General features: G+C 40.5%; 7 non-coding genes across 7 annotated transcripts; all 7 read right to left on the bottom strand.

Moving 5' to 3' along the window:
* Positions 1-4,569: 4,569 nt before the first annotated feature.
* Positions 4,570-4,760, bottom strand: LOC139200678 (U2 spliceosomal RNA). Its single transcript, XR_011584235.1, has one exon. It is a non-coding gene; the product is annotated as a U2 spliceosomal RNA (small nuclear RNA).
* Positions 4,761-7,170: 2,410 nt separating this feature from the next.
* Positions 7,171-7,334, bottom strand: LOC139200645 (U1 spliceosomal RNA). Its single transcript, XR_011584204.1, has one exon. It is a non-coding gene; the product is annotated as a U1 spliceosomal RNA (small nuclear RNA).
* Positions 7,335-8,556: 1,222 nt separating this feature from the next.
* Positions 8,557-8,747, bottom strand: LOC139200682 (U2 spliceosomal RNA). The gene has a single exon (XR_011584239.1). It is a non-coding gene; the product is annotated as a U2 spliceosomal RNA (small nuclear RNA).
* A 1,409-nt stretch (positions 8,748-10,156) lies between these two features.
* LOC139200633 (U1 spliceosomal RNA) lies at positions 10,157-10,320 on the bottom strand. Its single transcript, XR_011584193.1, has one exon. It is a non-coding gene; the product is annotated as a U1 spliceosomal RNA (small nuclear RNA).
* A 1,354-nt stretch (positions 10,321-11,674) lies between these two features.
* On the bottom strand, positions 11,675-11,865 carry LOC139200692 (U2 spliceosomal RNA). Its single transcript, XR_011584248.1, has one exon. It is a non-coding gene; the product is annotated as a U2 spliceosomal RNA (small nuclear RNA).
* A 2,236-nt stretch (positions 11,866-14,101) lies between these two features.
* Positions 14,102-14,265, bottom strand: LOC139200656 (U1 spliceosomal RNA). Its single transcript, XR_011584215.1, has one exon. It is a non-coding gene; the product is annotated as a U1 spliceosomal RNA (small nuclear RNA).
* A 1,234-nt stretch (positions 14,266-15,499) lies between these two features.
* On the bottom strand, positions 15,500-15,690 carry LOC139200680 (U2 spliceosomal RNA). The gene has a single exon (XR_011584237.1). It is a non-coding gene; the product is annotated as a U2 spliceosomal RNA (small nuclear RNA).
* Positions 15,691-16,791: the final 1,101 nt, after the last annotated feature.

Raw genomic sequence — 16,791 nt, 5'->3', positions numbered from 1 at the left:
TGGAACATTCTAGAATGGCCATCGAGGATTCTGGAACATTCTAGAGTGACCGTAGAGGATTCTGGAACATTCTAGAATGGCCATCGAGGATTCTGGAACATTCTAGAATGACCGTAGAGGATTCTGGAACATTCTAGAGTGACCATCGAGGATTCTGGAACGTTCTAGAGTGACCATCGAGGATTCTGGAACATTCTAGAATGACCGTAGAGGATTCTGGAACTTTCCAGAGTGAACATTCAGACATCAACAGTCGGTCACATCCAGGGTTTGGTTGTATGGTTGGAGATCACTGCTATGGGAGGGTTTTCTATAGAAAGAATGTTTTTCTATTCTAGATAACAAAAATGATGACGTAGATATCAGAAATGTTCTCAGCAGCCAGGATGAACTGAACTCTGATACCCGCAAATCTTTTCAGCTAATGAGATGTCTCGCCATCATAATAATGATATAATGACTTTATTTATAGAGCACTTTTCTTAATAACGTTACAAAGTAAAAACCAGACAAGACAGTTAAAAATGAGGATGAAACCAAAGCACATAGAAACAAATAAAAGAACAAAGATAAAAAGGAACTGTAGAAATAAAAATATCAACATTACCGACAGCTTTCACAAAAAGAAAAGTTTTAATATAAGCAGAGCTCCAGTGAGAGGAGGGAGGTGATTCTAGTGTTTACTTCATGTGATTATGTGGGTGGTTGTTGATGTATGTTTTTGTTCTATACATCAGTGATTGTTTCAGATATTATACTTAAATTATATTCAACAAAAGTGCACCTTCCTGAATTATGACACACCTCACATGTAAGAAAACAGAAGAGAATAATGTTTGATGTGTGAACTCCATGATGGAGAACAGATGAAACTCCGGTGTCCTCTAGTGGAGAACAGAGTGAACAGCAGCCTGCAGGAGCTCACACCTGATCCAACACACCTGATCCAACACACCTGATCCAAATGACCGGTCGTTCTCTGTGGGGCTTCATGAGGAGCTGAGCGTTTGAATCAGGTGTGTTGGAGCAGAAAACATCCACAATCCAGTTAATGTCATCTGGTGGGAAGTTCAGTGTTTTTGGATTTGCTTCTTGGAAAAGTCAAGTGTGGACAGGTACAGGATACTTCCTTCTTTCTCCTCCATAGTGAAGTGACACTGGTGCCTCTGCACACCAGCCAACAGTGAGCTTCAAAAATAAGACAAAGGAGATAAAAAGGCTCTAAATCTGCCCAATAGAAAATCTAAACCTTTTCTTGTTCCAGCAGAGTAACGGTAAGATTTAATCCTGTTAAAGACTTACAACTACAAAACAGATGAAAACTTAAGATGAGAAATAAAGAGAACTTTCTCCAAAGTCCTGCTAACAATCAGGTATTATGCAGGTAGTGTAAAGTCTACAGTCACTGCAGACAGTCAGGCCTTCTGATTGGTCCAGAGTCTACAGTCACTGCAGACAGTCTGGCCTTCTGATTGGTCCAGAGTCTACGGTCACTGCAGACAGTCTGGCCTTCTGATTGGTCCAGAGTCTACAGTGAACAATTCAATTAAATTTATTTTGTATAGCCCAGTATCACAAGAGTTGTCTCACAGTGCTTTACAAAGTCCACTGAAATAAACAAGAAGTGTAAGCGAACAAACAATATGTCAACAGTAGACAGTGAGGCCTGTTAATTGGTCCAGAGTCTACATTGACTGTAGACAGCCAATCACGTTGCAGTACCCGGGAAGCACCTGCAGCTCTGTGATTTTCCATCCGTCTGTTCTGATCTGTTCTTCTATTTATGTTGTCCAGGAACGACAGCCAAGCACCTCCAGGTGTGACCCTCCATCCTGGCATAGCTGCAAGCCAAACTGTGGAAGGTAAGACAGACGTTAAAGACATCAAACTGTTTTTAAAAGAATAATTTATAAAGCAAAACTACTTTCCGGCCCGAGCACCCTGCAGAAAGAGATGAGCCAGACTGAAGGTATTTAAGATACAAATGATGCACAATTCATGTCACGTATTTACATCACTGGTCTGTTTTCTTTTCAGATTATTTTTAGCTAAAGTGTGAGTGCTTAGTCCTTCCCTCAGTGTCGTCTGTGTATTTGTGTTACCTCTGTCTTGACTAATTGTGGTGTGACTGTTGGTAGGCTGCTGATTAAAACTACTTACATGTCCTTATTGCTATCTGTGCAAAATAATTAGTATTATAGTCATCTCTGATAAATATACCACCATTGTTACATTGAATAGTTCATTACAGCACAACTCATTGTTACTGTGTCACCGACCACTTTATTGAATAAGGTGCATGAAACAGCAAAGACAAAGTATCACTCAAAGTGACAAGAATGAAATGTCTTAAAAATGACAACATTATAACTTATTACCGTTTACAATTTGTCCAATGAATTATTTACAGAAATGAATCTATCCTACCCAACACCTTGTTGAATAAACTGCTAAAACATTATTTAAAGGTGACACAGAGAACATGACGAAGAACAAATGTCATAATCTAACATTATTAACAATATGTACACTGCACATACACACACTTTCCTGCATGTTTATGGCTCATTTGTCCAAATTGTCTACAGCAGCAGTGGTGAATTCTTCGTAGCTGCCGTACACTTTGTTGTCCAGGCCTTTAGATGATGACATCATCTTCACAGGGCAGACACTTTTTTTTCTTGTATTTTTTGTGTCCCTGGATTGGCTGGTTACAAAGAGTGCACGGTGGGAGATTCTTCACCCGGGAGGGTTTCCTGTCCACTTGGGAGGGGAGGTCCATCAGCTTACGCTTATATTGTGTAGCTCTGGACCAGGATGCTGGAGGCACTGAAGCGGAGGGGCCAGTGTGTGTGGAGGGGCCGACGATCTCAGGGGCCACAACAGTTTGATCAATGTGTACATCAGCCTGTTGGTGCGGCAGTAGAGGGTGCTGTCCCAGTGTGTCCTGTACAGCTGGCTGAACTGCTGCGGCTGCTTGTTGTGCTCCTCCACTGCATTCCAGGCACAGAGGACTTTGTTCCTCTGCTCAGTGGTGAGCGTCAGCCTCTCCTCCGTCAGGCCTACCTCCACCAGCACAGAGCAGAATGTTTCCAGCTTAATAATGTTGTCATTTTTAGTAATAGTTATAATAATGTTCTCATTTTTAATAATAGTTATAATAATGTTCTCATTTTTAAGATTTTCATTTTCAGTGATACTTTCTGTTCTGCTTTTGTTCCGTTTCATGCACCTTATTCAATAAAGTGGTCGGTGACAGTAACAATGAGTTGTGCTGTAATTAACTATTCAATGTAACAATGGTGGTATATTTGTTTATCAGAGATGACTTGCATGTTCAGGGCATGACTATAATACAACAATATCTAATTATTTTGCACAGATAGCAATAAGGACATGCAAGTAGTTTTAATCAGCAGCCTACCAACAGTCACACCACAAATAATCAAGACAGAGGCAACACAAATAAAACATAATCTGCATGTAACTGAGAAGAAAAGAAAACAGATCAGTGATGTAAATACGTGATATGAATTGTGTACTGTATTTTGTCATGACCTCCACCATCAGACCACTAGATGAAGATAAATCCCCACTGTTTCTGATCTCCTCTCAAATCTTCTACTTGACCACCTGGTGGCGCTCTCCTCCTGAAACAAAACCAAAGGCAGACTCAATAACTAACCCCACTCAGACAAAATTACCCTTCAACCTGCCCCAACCCCGTGGTGGGAGAACAACACTGGTGGGAGTGTAAAGTAGGATTTTAACAGGCTGAGTAAAATAACACAAAATGTACTTAAAGTATTACTAAAGTACTAATACTGAATAAACCAGGCACCTGTTAGTGTTATATTATGTATTATATCATTGAATTATTCTGATGCCTTAATGTGTAAGTAACATTTCATTATCATAGTTTGTCAAAGTGAATCTAATTTCTGTACTGTTGGCTAGTTTTAATGTATAACCATGGACTGTATTCAATAAATTGATCCTATGTTTTCTATTTAAAATCTTAGTTCGAAAAGAAACTAGTGACTAACGCTGTTAAATAATGTCGTGGAGTAAAAAGTACAATATTTCCCTCTGAAATGTTGTTGAAGTATAAATTAGAAGTGTTTAAAATGCAAGTAAAGTTCAAGTACCTCAAAATGGTACTAAAGTACAGTACTTCAGAGGACATGAACAAATACTACAGTACTACACACTCAATGACTTTCCACCACTGACTGCTGGTCTACAGCCAGAAAAACTGCTTTAAGATGGTGAAACAGAGCACAGACAACCTCAACAAGCAGTGTGAGGATTGAAGGATAAAGGGATGTTTTCCTGTTGTCCTCACATGTGGGGAGGACAGTGAAGGCAGCACATTTCCTCTTCCAGTCTCACTCAACAGTCACTAGTTTGATTCATTCATCAGCTGCATGAAGATAAAAAGTTTACAGATCAATAACTATATGCTCATAACATCAGGATTCTATTAATATGTATTCGTTTCTGTGTACAGTCTCATTCATCTACAATGCTTAATAACATATATTTTTGATTATCAGTTGACATATTGGTGGGGGGTGCACCGTTCCTGGAGGTACTGCAATACCAGGTCGATGCGTGGAGTGACCGGAGCAAGCCCCTATTCCATCTCCCTGTTCCAAAAATCAATTTAATATATGGTCCCCGGGTAGGGGACGTATCAGATATTAAACTGATAAGAACAGATACTACACTTGATCTTAGCCAAAAGGCCGAGAAGCGATAACACAAAGCTGTCGGAGGAAAACCACTCATTCTCTGGACAGCTCTCATCACTGAGGGTTTACTGTTTACTGTTACTACTGTTACTGTTTCAGTAACAAAACCGCTCCATGGGACAGAAACAGAGTTTATCACATTAGACTGTAGATGAGTGAAAGGGCAAAAAAAAGGCAGAAAAATCTGTCATTTTAACAAATTAAGGTTTGTCACATAAGCAGCTGCACAGCCCCCTCTGGCCATGTGACACAATCTCATCCAATAGGAATTGAAAACCTTCACAGCTACGTTATTTAAAGTCAGAAATAAAACAGAAGTTAAGCTATAACTTCTGTTTTAAACAAATGTAATGACAGCTGGGTTATAAATATACAAAACTTACTTTAGATCATAACAGATCCTCTGTGAGGACAGAACATCAAGTTTGATCTGTGAACTCCCTGACAAACAACAAACACAACTCCAGCAACATCTAGTGGACAAACAGGTGACCTGCAGCCTGCAGCGTTTCATCTACAGTGGATATAAAATGTCTACACACCCAGGTTTTTGTGATGTAAAAAAACCAGACGAAGATAAATCATTTCAGAAGTTTTTCCACCTTTAATGTGACCTATAACCACAGTGAAGCATGGTGGTGGTGGCAGCCTCATGCTTTGGGGCTGTTTTTCTTCAGCTGAAACTGGGGCCTTAGTCAAAGGTGGAGGGAATTATGAACAGTTCCAAATACCAGTCAATGTTCAGACGTCTGCTAGAAAGCTGAAGATGAAGAGGAACTTTATCTTTCAGCATGACAACAACCCAAAGCATACCTCCAAATCAACTAAAGAATGGCTTCACCACAAGAAGATTAAAGTTTTGGAATGGCCCAGCCAGAGCCCAGGCCTGAATCCGAATGAAAATCTGTGGGGTGATTTGGAGCGTTTTTGCAAAGTAAAATGGGCAAATATTGCCAAGTCAAGATGTGCTGTGCTGAGAGACTCCTACCCAAAAAGACTGAGTGCTGTGATGAATTCAAAAGGTGCTTCAACACAGTATTAGTTTAAGGGTGTGCATATTTATACAACCACATTATTTTAGCTTATCTTTACTTCCACCTCCCTAAAAGATTTCAGTTTGTTTTTCAATTGAGTTGTACAGGTTATAGGTCACATTAAAGGTGGAAAAAGTTCTGAAATTATTTATCTTGGTCTCATTTTTTACATCACAAAAACCTGGTATTTTATCAGGGGTGTGTCGACTTTTTATATCCACTGTAGATCAGTGTTTCTATCTGTGTGATACGTCTGAGTCATCTGACTTATTCTGTATCGAATGAATTAAACTCTGAACTCATTTACCCAAAATTTAAATGTTCGGGCATTTTCTGCTTACAGCATTCAATGAATACATATTTAAGACCTTTCCAAAGATAATTCAAGACTATTTGATCCTTTTTAACCCTTTAACCTCCTCACCAAGAAAACATTTATTCTTTATATATTTTATTTCTTTGGGGCACTGATGACAAAAATCAATGTTTTTTTATGAACAGACCACAGATTTTTTGAGATATTGGCCTCTACCAAACTATATCAACAGTAACAATGATAGTACACTGTACATTATGTTTATATAAATGAAGAGAGCTAAAAAAGCAGTAAGACTGTGTTGAGTAATGCTTCTTTTTTGTTCCTGATCACGTCCATATTTAAAATCAGAGGCAGGTTTCCTCACAGCTCAGCAGTCTCAGACATGCAGCGTTCCCATTAGAGTTATGTTTCAGTTCCACATGTTCAGTCTGTACCTGTTGTGATTTGACCTGGATGTGTTTGATCCTGTGGACTGTGACCCCTACAGAGGACGAGGTTAGTGTTCACAGACCAGAAACTCACCTGCTGCTGAAGTCAAGTCAGAAAATCACTGTAGAAACAGTCAGTGGAGTTTGGATACCTGATGTTTGTGTAACTGGACAGTCTCCTCTGTCTCTTGGCCTTTCAGTCCTTCGTCCATCGCCCCATCTGGATATTCCCTCCTCTTCCTCCTCCTCTGTGAAGGTCGTCTCTTGATCCTGCAGCGTGGTGTCCGTCAGGCTCACCTGTGTTTCCTCTGACTGCTCCAGGATCCCCTTCTCACTGGCAGCTTCCTGATTGACATGGAGAGATGAAGCACACGACTCAGCCAGCGACAAACCACATAAGTAATGAAAATAAGAAACCGAGGAAAGCAAGGTTTGAAAACAGACAGAACAATGAAGAGCTCCTAATGAGCAGGTGAACATTTGTGTTTGAAAGAACAGGATTTTTCAGAGTTAGTCACAGTGACAAAGGTATTCATGCTGATATCTGACCTAAGAAAATAATACTGCTTGGAAATCACTTCTGCACACCATATATTCTGAGCATAATATTCATGATTTTCTTTTCACATGTTTATCAGGGGAGAGCGCGAACGCAGTCCCCCACTACCAGAAATTATGCAGTCGAGATTCCCACATTTGGGGAATTCGCAGAGGTCAGCTCAGCCTGAGTGCAATGGATGAGCCTCGCCCTGGGTGAACCACCTTCTTGATCATGGTATCTCCCCTGCCAGGTAAGTATGAGTTGTACACATCACAGACAGGGAACTCACTCACAGACAAACCACAATGACAGATGGTCACACAGGCTGGAAATTAACTAATACACAGGCTGCAGAGGGCTGTGTGACTCCAGAGGGATCTAATACACAAGATGCTGTTTTAAACTACAGCTGACAAACATTATTCACATTTTACAAGGTGAATGGCTGTGATATTCCCATCATGCAATGCTGCAGCGCCACATAGAAGCTAACTTAAAATCACCAGTTGGATCTATTTTACCTCCAACAAATGAGTAACAGCCCAACAACAGCTTCAGGTGAGCCAAAGCTAAATCACACTGTAATCAAAAGATGTTTGATCCACTTTTAAACCTTAAAAAGAGAGAATAAAAACACACACAGCACATTTTCTCCCTCACTCTACCCCCCACTTCCTGTTTCTTTGTTTACAGCTGGTGGTAACAGACCGTCCCTCTACTGCCATCTATCGCTGTGGTGGGAGAACAACACTGGTGGGAGTGTAAAGTAGGATTTTAACAGGCTGAGTAAAAAAAACACAAAACTGTTCAACAGCAACACAAACTGCAGCCTCCAAAATAATCATGTGGTTCAATCAACACCTGACAACTGAACATTACAACCTTCAGGAAGGTGAAATTCATCACAGATCCTTTAAAAGTACCGACACCTCAAAGGAAAAATACTCCACTACAAGTAAAAGTCCTGCATTCAAAAACTATTTAAGAGTACAAAAGTATTTTCAGCTAAATGTACTTAAAGTATCACAAATTAAAGTAAAGTAAACTTTAGTGAGTGACTCAGTAACTCGAGTCCATAAAATGAACAGAGTTTACCACCACTAGAACAAATACTACAGTGCTACACACTCAGTGACTTTCCACCACTGACTGCTGGTCAAGAAAAACTGCTTTAAGATGGTGAAACAGAGCACAGACAACCTCAACAAGCAGTGTGAGGATTGAAGGATAAAGGGATGTTTTCCTGTTGTCCTCACATGTGGGGAGGACAGTGAAGGCAGCACATTTCCTCTTCCAGTCTCACTCAACAGTCACTAGTTTGATTCATCAACAGCTGGATGAAGATAAAAAGTTTACAGATCAATAACTATATGCTCATAACATCAGGATTCAAGCACAAAGTAGAAGTTCATTCAAGTCAGCTCAGTTTGTCTACAACACTTAATAACATGCATTATTGATTATCAGTTGACATATTGGTGGGGGGTGCACCATTCCTGGAGATTCTGCAATACCAGGTCGATGCGTGGAGTGGACGGAGCAAGCCCCTATTCCATCTCCCTGTTCCAAAAATCAATTTAATATATGGTCCCCGGGTAGGGGACGTATCAGATATTAAACTGATAAGAACAGATACTACACTTGATCTTAGCCAAAAGGCCGAGAAGCGATAACACAAATCTGTCGGAGGAAAACCACTCATTCTCTGGACAGCTCTCATCACTGAGGGTTTACTGTTTACTGTTACTACTGTTACTGTTTCAGTAACAAAACCGCTCCATGGGACAGAAACAGAGTTTATCACATTAGACTGTAGATGAGTGAAAGGGCAAAAAAAGACAGACAAATCTGTCATTTTAACAAATTAAGGTTTGTCACATAAGCAGCTGCACAGCCCCCTCTGGCCATGTGACACAATCTCATCCAATAGGAATTGAAAACCTTCAGAGCTATGTTATTTAAAGTCAGAAATAAAACAGAAGTTAAGCTATAACTTCTGTTTTAAACAAATCTAATGACAGCTGGGTTAGAAATATACAAAACTTACTTTAGATCATAACAGATCCTCTGTGAGGACAGAGCATCAAGTTTGATCTGTGAACTCTCTGACAAACAACAAACAGAACTCCAGCGACATCTAGTGGACAAACAGGTGACCTGCAGCCTGCAGCGTTTCATCTGGATCAGTGTTTCCCAAACCAGGTCTTGGAGGCCCACTGTCCTGTTTTAGATCCCTGCTCCAACACACCTGGTTCACATGTTCATCTCATCATGAGCCTGAAAACGACCCGTTCATTAGGATCAGGTGTGTTGGAGCACAGAAACATCTAGAACATGCAGGGCAGTGAGCCCCAGGACCTGGTTTGATTAACACCTGCCTGCCTGTTCTTCACTTAGCTTCAACGACACACTCGGGCTAAACAGTCGTGGGAGAAGTACTCAGATCTTTTACTGAAGTAAAAGCAGCTCTGTACAAATACTCTGTTACAAGTAAATGTTCTGTATTCAAGCGGTCACTCAAGTAAAGATATTAACAGCAAAATGTACTTTTAGAGTTTTATTGTTCCTTACAGAGTACCATTTTATAAACTTTTAGCACGTAAGCAGCATTTTAATGTCACCGCTGGTGGAGGTGGAGCTCATTTTAACTACTTCATGTTCTGTTGCATAGTTTAATCCTGTAGCACTGGATCATATTATATAAATTCACCATATGCTTGTAAATTTGTCTTAATTTGAAAGTAATCAAAGCTGTTAAATAACAGTAGTGAAGTAAAATGTACAGTGTTGCCCTTTGAAATGTAGCACACAAAGTATAAAGTAGCATATAATTGAACTACTCAAGTAAAGTAAAAGTACCTTAAAGTTGTACTTAAGTACAGTACTTGATTAAATGTGACTGTGATGGTCATTTGTGTCTGAAAGAAGAGGATTTTTCAGAGGTAATCACAGTGAAAACAACATTAATGCTGATATCTAATCTGTGCAAAGAAATACTGCTTGGATTTCAATTCTGCACAACACACATTCTGAACATTATTTACATGATTGATGATTTTCTTTTCTTTTCACATGTTTATCAGGGGAGAGCGCGAACGCAGTCCCCCACTACCAGAAATTATGCAGTCGAGATTCCCACATTTGGGGAATTCGCAGAGGTCAGCTCAGCCTGAGTGCAATGGATGAGCCTCGCCCTGGGTGAACCACCTTCTTGATCATGGTATCTCCCCTGCCAGGTAAGTATGAGTTGTACACATCACAGACAGGGAACTCACTCACAGACAAACCACAATGACAGATGGTCACACAGACTGGAAATTAACTAAAGCACAGACTGCAGAGGGCTGTGTGACTCCAGAGGGATCTAATACACAAGATGCTGTTTTAAACTGCAGCTGACAAACATTATTCACATTTTACAAGGTGAATGGCTGTGATATTCCCATCATGCAATGCTGCAGTGCCACATAGAAGCTAACTTAAAAATCACCAGTTGGATCTATTTTACCTCCAACAAATGAGTAACAGCCCAACAACAGCTTCAGGTGAGCCAAAGCTAAATCACACTGCAATCAAAAGATGTTTGATCCACTTTTAAACCTTAAAAAGAGAGAATAAAAACACACACAGCACATTTTCTCCCTCACTCTACCCCCCACTTCCTGTTTCTTTGTTTACGGCTGGTTAACAGACCGTCCCTCTACTGCCATCTATCGCTGTGGTGGGAGAACAACACTGGTGGGAGTGTAAAGTAGGATTTTAACAGGCTGAGTAAAATAACACAAAACTGTTCAACAGCAACACAAACTGCAGCCTCCAAAATAATCATGTGGTTCAATCAACACCTGACAACTGAACATTACAACCTTCAGGAAGGTGAGATTCATCACAGATCCTTTAAAAGTACCGACACCTCAAAGGAAAAATACTCCACTACAAGTAAAAGTACTGCATTCAAAAACTATTTCAAGAGTACAAAAGTATTTTCAGCTAAATGTACTTAAAGTATTACAAATTAAAGTACTAATAGTAACCCTGGCAACTGTTAGTGTTATATTATTGTGTATCATATTGCTGAATTATTCTGATGCATTAAAGTGTAAGAAACATTTAATTATCTTTGTTTGTAAAAGTGAAGCTAATTTCTATACTGCTGCGTAGTTATAATGTAGAAAGATGTATTCAACAACACCGACTCAAGTGAACCAGATCACTTTAGTAACTCGAGTCCATAAAATGAACAGAGTTTACCACCACTAGAACAAATACTACAGTACTACACACTCAATGACTTACCACCACTGACTGCTGGTCAAGAAAAACTGCTTTAAGATGGTGAAACAGAGCACAGACAACCTCAACAAGCAGTGTGAGGATTTAAGGATAAAGGGATGTAGGCAGCACATTTCCTCTTCCAGTCTCACTCAACAGTCACTAGTTTGATTCATCATCAGCTGCATAAAGATAAAAGATTTGCACAACAATAACTGTGTTCATAATATCATGATTTTAACACTATATATTAGTTCCTGTGTAAAAGCTAATTTTTGTACAACACATAATAGCACTTACTATTGATTATCAGTTAACATATTGGTGGGGGGTGCACCGTTCCTGGAGGTACTGCAATACCAGGTCGATGCGTGGAGTGGACGGAGCAAGCCCCTATTCCATCTCCCTGTTCCAAAAATCAATTTAATATATGGTCCCCGGGTAGGGGACGTATCAGATATTAAACTGATAAGAACAGATACTACACTTGATCTTAGCCAAAAGGCCGAGAAGCGATAACACAAACCTGTCGGAGGAAAACCACTCATTCTCTGGACAGCTCTCATCACTGAGGGTTTACTGTTTACTGTTACTACTGTTACTGTTTCAGTAACAAAACCGCTCCATGGGACAGAAACAGAGTTTATCACATTAGACTGTAGATGAGTGAAAGGGCAAAAAAAAAGGCAGACAAATCTGTCATTTTAACAAATTAAGGTTTGTCACATAAACAGCTGCACAGCCCCCTCTGGCCATGTGACACAATCTCGTCCAATAGGAATTGAAAACCTTCAGAGCTACGTTATTTAAAGTCAGAAATAAAGCTATAACTTCTGTTTTAAACAAATCTAATGACAGCTGGGTTATAAATATACAAAACGTACTTTAGATCATAACAGATCCTCTGTGAGGACAGAACATCAAGTTTGATCTGTGAACTCTCTGACAAACAACAAACACAACTCCAGCAACATCTAGTGGACAAACAGGTGACCTGCAGCCTGCAGCGTTTCATCTGGATCAGTGTTTCCCAAACCAGGTCTTGGAGGCCCACTGTCCTGTTTTAGATCCCTGCTCCAACACACCTGGTTCACATGTTCAGCTCATCATGAGCCTGTAAAAGACCCGTTCATTAGGATCAGATGTGTTGGAGCACAGAAACGTCTAGAACATGTAGGGCAGCGAGTAAAGTAACCAAAGCTGTTAAATAACAGTAGTGAAGTAAAATGTACAGTGTTGCCCTTTGAAATGTAGCACACAAAGTATAAAGTAGCATATAATTGAACTACTCAAGTAAAATAAAAGCATCTCAAAGTTGTACTTAAGTACAGTACTTGAGTAAATGTACTTAGGTTTTACCTTCTTCGTCCTTTTCCAGGCTTCGTGGACCACGAACATGCTCCAGACTCAAGATGTGATGAAACCAGCTCAGGCCCCTGAAGAACAAGAGTCCCAATACGACAAGACGGCTTCTCCAAACTCTGAACGTCACTGAGGTGAAGTTCAGACAGAACACAAATGCTGCCGTTTCATTCCTCCTCTGTCAGTCTTGGAAACAGCTCATTGGGCCTCCTCCACCCTGCAGGATGATCTCTTAGCTCTTGCTGGTAGACCTCCTGCAGCCTCTACTGGGACCCCACTGAAACTCCAGGAGCAGCACTGGAAGTAGAAATGTGGGCACGAGTTTAACATAGAGACAGATACAGAGATAGATACAAGAAAAAAAGAGAGAACAAGCTAAAACAGAATAAAACAGACATAAAATGACAAGAATTAAAGTTACAGTGCAAGAAATGAATTAAGTATTTTATTTAATAGAAGGCAGCAGCAAACGGAAAACTTTAGCCTTGATTTAAAGGAGCTGAGATTTGCAGCAGACCTGCAGTTTTCTAATGCCGATTTTCAACTAGATCTTTCAAAACATAATTCAAGACTTTTTAAGGCCTTTTATATGCCAGCAAATGCCAATTTAAGACATATTAAGACTTTTTGAGGATCCACAGCCGCCCTGCAATAATTATAACAGTAATAATGATAATACAATGTACACTATATCTGTTTTTATAAATGAAGAGAGCTAAAAAAGCAGTAAGACTGTGTTGAGTAATGCTTCTTTTTTGTTCCTGATCACGTCCATATTTAAAATCAGAGGCAGGTTTCCTCACAGCTCAGCAGTCTCAGACATGCAGCGTTCCCATTAGAGTGATGTTTCAGTTCCACATGTTCAGTCTGTACCTGTTGTGATTTGACCTGGATGCGTTTGATCCTGTGGACTGTGACCCCTACAGAGGACGAGGTTAGTGTTCACAGACCAGAAACTCACCCGCTGCTGAAGTCAAGTCAGAAAATCACTGTAGAAACAGTCCTGATGTTTGTGTAACTGGACAGTCACCTCTGTCTCTTGGCCTTTCAGTCCTTCGTCCATCGCCCCATCTGGATATTCCCTCCTCTTCCTCCTCCTCTGTGAAGGTTGTCTCTTGATCCTGCAGCTTGGTGTCCGTCAGGCTCACCGGTGTTTCCTCTGACTGCCCGAGGATCCCCTTCTCACTGGCAGCTTCCAGCGACAAACCACACAAGTCATAAAGTTAAGGAACGGAGGACAGCATGGTTTGAAAACAGACAGAACAATGAAGTGTTGTCTTTCAGGCACTGTAGTGGACATTTACGCCCATAAGATGATTTTTCACTTCTCCTGTGCAAAGTAAGAAAGCAACTTTTATGATGTTTTAATGATTTTCTTTCCACATATTTATCAGGGGAGAGCGCGAACGCAGTCCCCCACTACCAGAAATTATGCAGTCGAGATTCCCACATTTGGGGAATTCGCAGAGGTCAGCTCAGCCTGAGTGCAATGGATGAGCCTCGCCCTGGGTGAACCGCCTTCTTGATCATGGTATCTCCCCTGCCAGGTAAGTATGAGTTGTACACATCACAGACAGGGAACTCACTCACAGACAAACCACAATGACAGATGGTCACACAGGCTGGAAATTAACTAATACACAGACTGCAGAGGGCTGTGTGACTCCAGAGGGATCTAATACACAAGATGCTGTTTTAAACTACAGCTGACAAACATTATTCACATTTTACAAGGTGAATGGCTGTGATATTCCCATCATGCAATGCTGTGGCGCCAAATTAAAAGCTAACTTAAAATCACCAGTTGGATCTATTTTACATCCAACAAATGAGTAACAGCCCAGCAACAGCTTCAGGTGAGCCAAAGCTAAATCTCACTGCAATCAAAAGATGTTTGATCCATTTTTAAACCTTAAAAAGAGAGAATAAAAACACACACAGCACATTTTCTCCCTCACTCTACCCCCCACTGCCTGTTTCTTTGTTTCCAGCTGGTGGTAACAGACCGTCCCTCTACTGCCATCTATCGCTGTGGTGGGAGAACAACACTGGTGGGAGTGTAAAGTAGGATTTTAACAGGCTGAGTAAAAAAAACACAAAACTGTTCAACAGCAACACAAACTGCAGCCTTCAAAATAATCATGTGGTTCAATCAACACCTGACAACTGAACATTACAACCTTCAGGAAGGTGAGATTCATCAAAGATCCTTTAAAAGTACCGACACCTCAAAGGAAAAATACTCCACTACAAGTAAAAGCCCTGCATTCAAAAACTATTCAAGAGTACAAAAGTATTTCAGTTAATTGTACTTAAAGTATTACAAATTAAAGTAAAGTAAACTTTAGTGAGTGACTCAGAGTAACTCAAGTCCATAAAATGAACAGTTTACCACCACTAGAACAAATACTACAGTGCTACACACTCAGTGACTTTCCACCACTGACTGCTGGTCAAGAAAAACTGCTTTAAGATGGTGAAACAGAGCACAGACAACCTCAACAAGCAGTGTGAGGATTGAAGGATAAAGGGATGTTTTCCTGTTGTCCTCACATGTGGGGAGGACAGTGAAGGCAGCACATTTCCTCTTCCAGTCTCACTCAACAGTCACTAGTTTGATTCATCAACAGCTGCATGAAGATATAAAGTTTGCACAATAATAACTGTATACTCATAACATGATACTATCACTTCATACATTAATTCCTATGTTAAAGCTAAATCTTGTACAACACTTGATAACATATACTATGATCTTACACTACCTCATTACCATTTGACACATTGGTGGGGGGTGCACCGTTCCTGGAGGTACTGCAATACCAGGTCGATGCGTGGAGTGGACGGAGCAAGCCCCTATTCCATCTCCCTGTTCCAAAAATCAATTTAATATATGGTCCCCGGGTAGGGGACGTATCAGATATTAAACTGATAAGAACAGATACTACACTTGATCTTAGCCAAAAGGCCGAGAAGCGATAACACAATCATGTCGGAGGAAACCGAGTCATTCTCCGCACACTTCCAATCACTGAGGGTTTCACACCTGAACTATATCTCTTTTTTATCACCATAAAAACCAGTAACAGTAACATTTGATATAATGTACCAGCGCTTTTGTTTTATTGCAGCATTTACGATAAATTAATAATCACAAATGTGCCTTCTTGTTTCTTCCGGGTCACGTGATACGCCGTAGTCCAATAGGAAGCCACAGAACAGAAACCGCTAAAACATTAACTGTCCTCTTAAAGATGCGCTATAATGTATTTTGTTGTTAGATATACACACATATTCCCCCAGTTTAACCTAACGATGTGTAAGGAACGTGTGCGGTTCGGTAAAATAATGTTTTTACGGGTCAGTACTCACTTCACAACAGCAAACAGAGGCGCTCCAGCGGTCTCTAGTGGAGAGGAGAGCTAGCTGCACACTTCACGGCCCCTCATGTAAAGATGTAAAGGTGATGGAAACTCTGCAATAAAACAGCTCATTAGTTTTAATTCACGGAGCTCTGCTGCTCATCCAGAACAGAAGAAACAACCACTAATGTCAAATGGTGACAGTGTGAAGTCTACTCACAAACACACAGTCCTGACTTAAACAGAGCGGAGTGAACCTATCGGAGTCCGACAACCTTCACGTCAACGTCAACAGCCACAAAATGGCTGCCGACGTTAGAGGTGACCCCGAATTAAAATTGACGCAATAAACTAACTAACTTTGCCAAGTCTAAACAAAGCTAACTAGCTGTGAGCTAGCCTGTTGTGCTCAATAAACTCTTTAGTCTCCGAACATGGACCTGAGTGGTGAAGTAAAGTTAGCTGGTCAAACTTCTCCTCATTCGGACACGGAGGTGAAGTTTAGCCGCTGTCAGGGCGGCTGGAAGTCAGACTGGACTGAGATAAAGCTAACTGCCCTTCACTAACACCATTACAAATATCTTAACTACTGATGAGTCACTTTTTACCGAACAAAAGGTGAAAAAAATTTGCAGGAAACACGAGGAATTCACTTAGTCATGCTAGCTGTTAGCCTTAACTTTGCTAGCAAAACACGGTGCTGCGGTGAAATATCGGTT

The sequence above is a fragment of the Pempheris klunzingeri genome, chromosome 4, assembly GCF_042242105.1.
Source record: "Pempheris klunzingeri isolate RE-2024b chromosome 4, fPemKlu1.hap1, whole genome shotgun sequence".
Classification (NCBI taxonomy): Eukaryota; Metazoa; Chordata; class Actinopteri; order Acropomatiformes; family Pempheridae; genus Pempheris; species Pempheris klunzingeri.
This window is presented reverse-complemented; position numbering and strand designations above follow the sequence as displayed.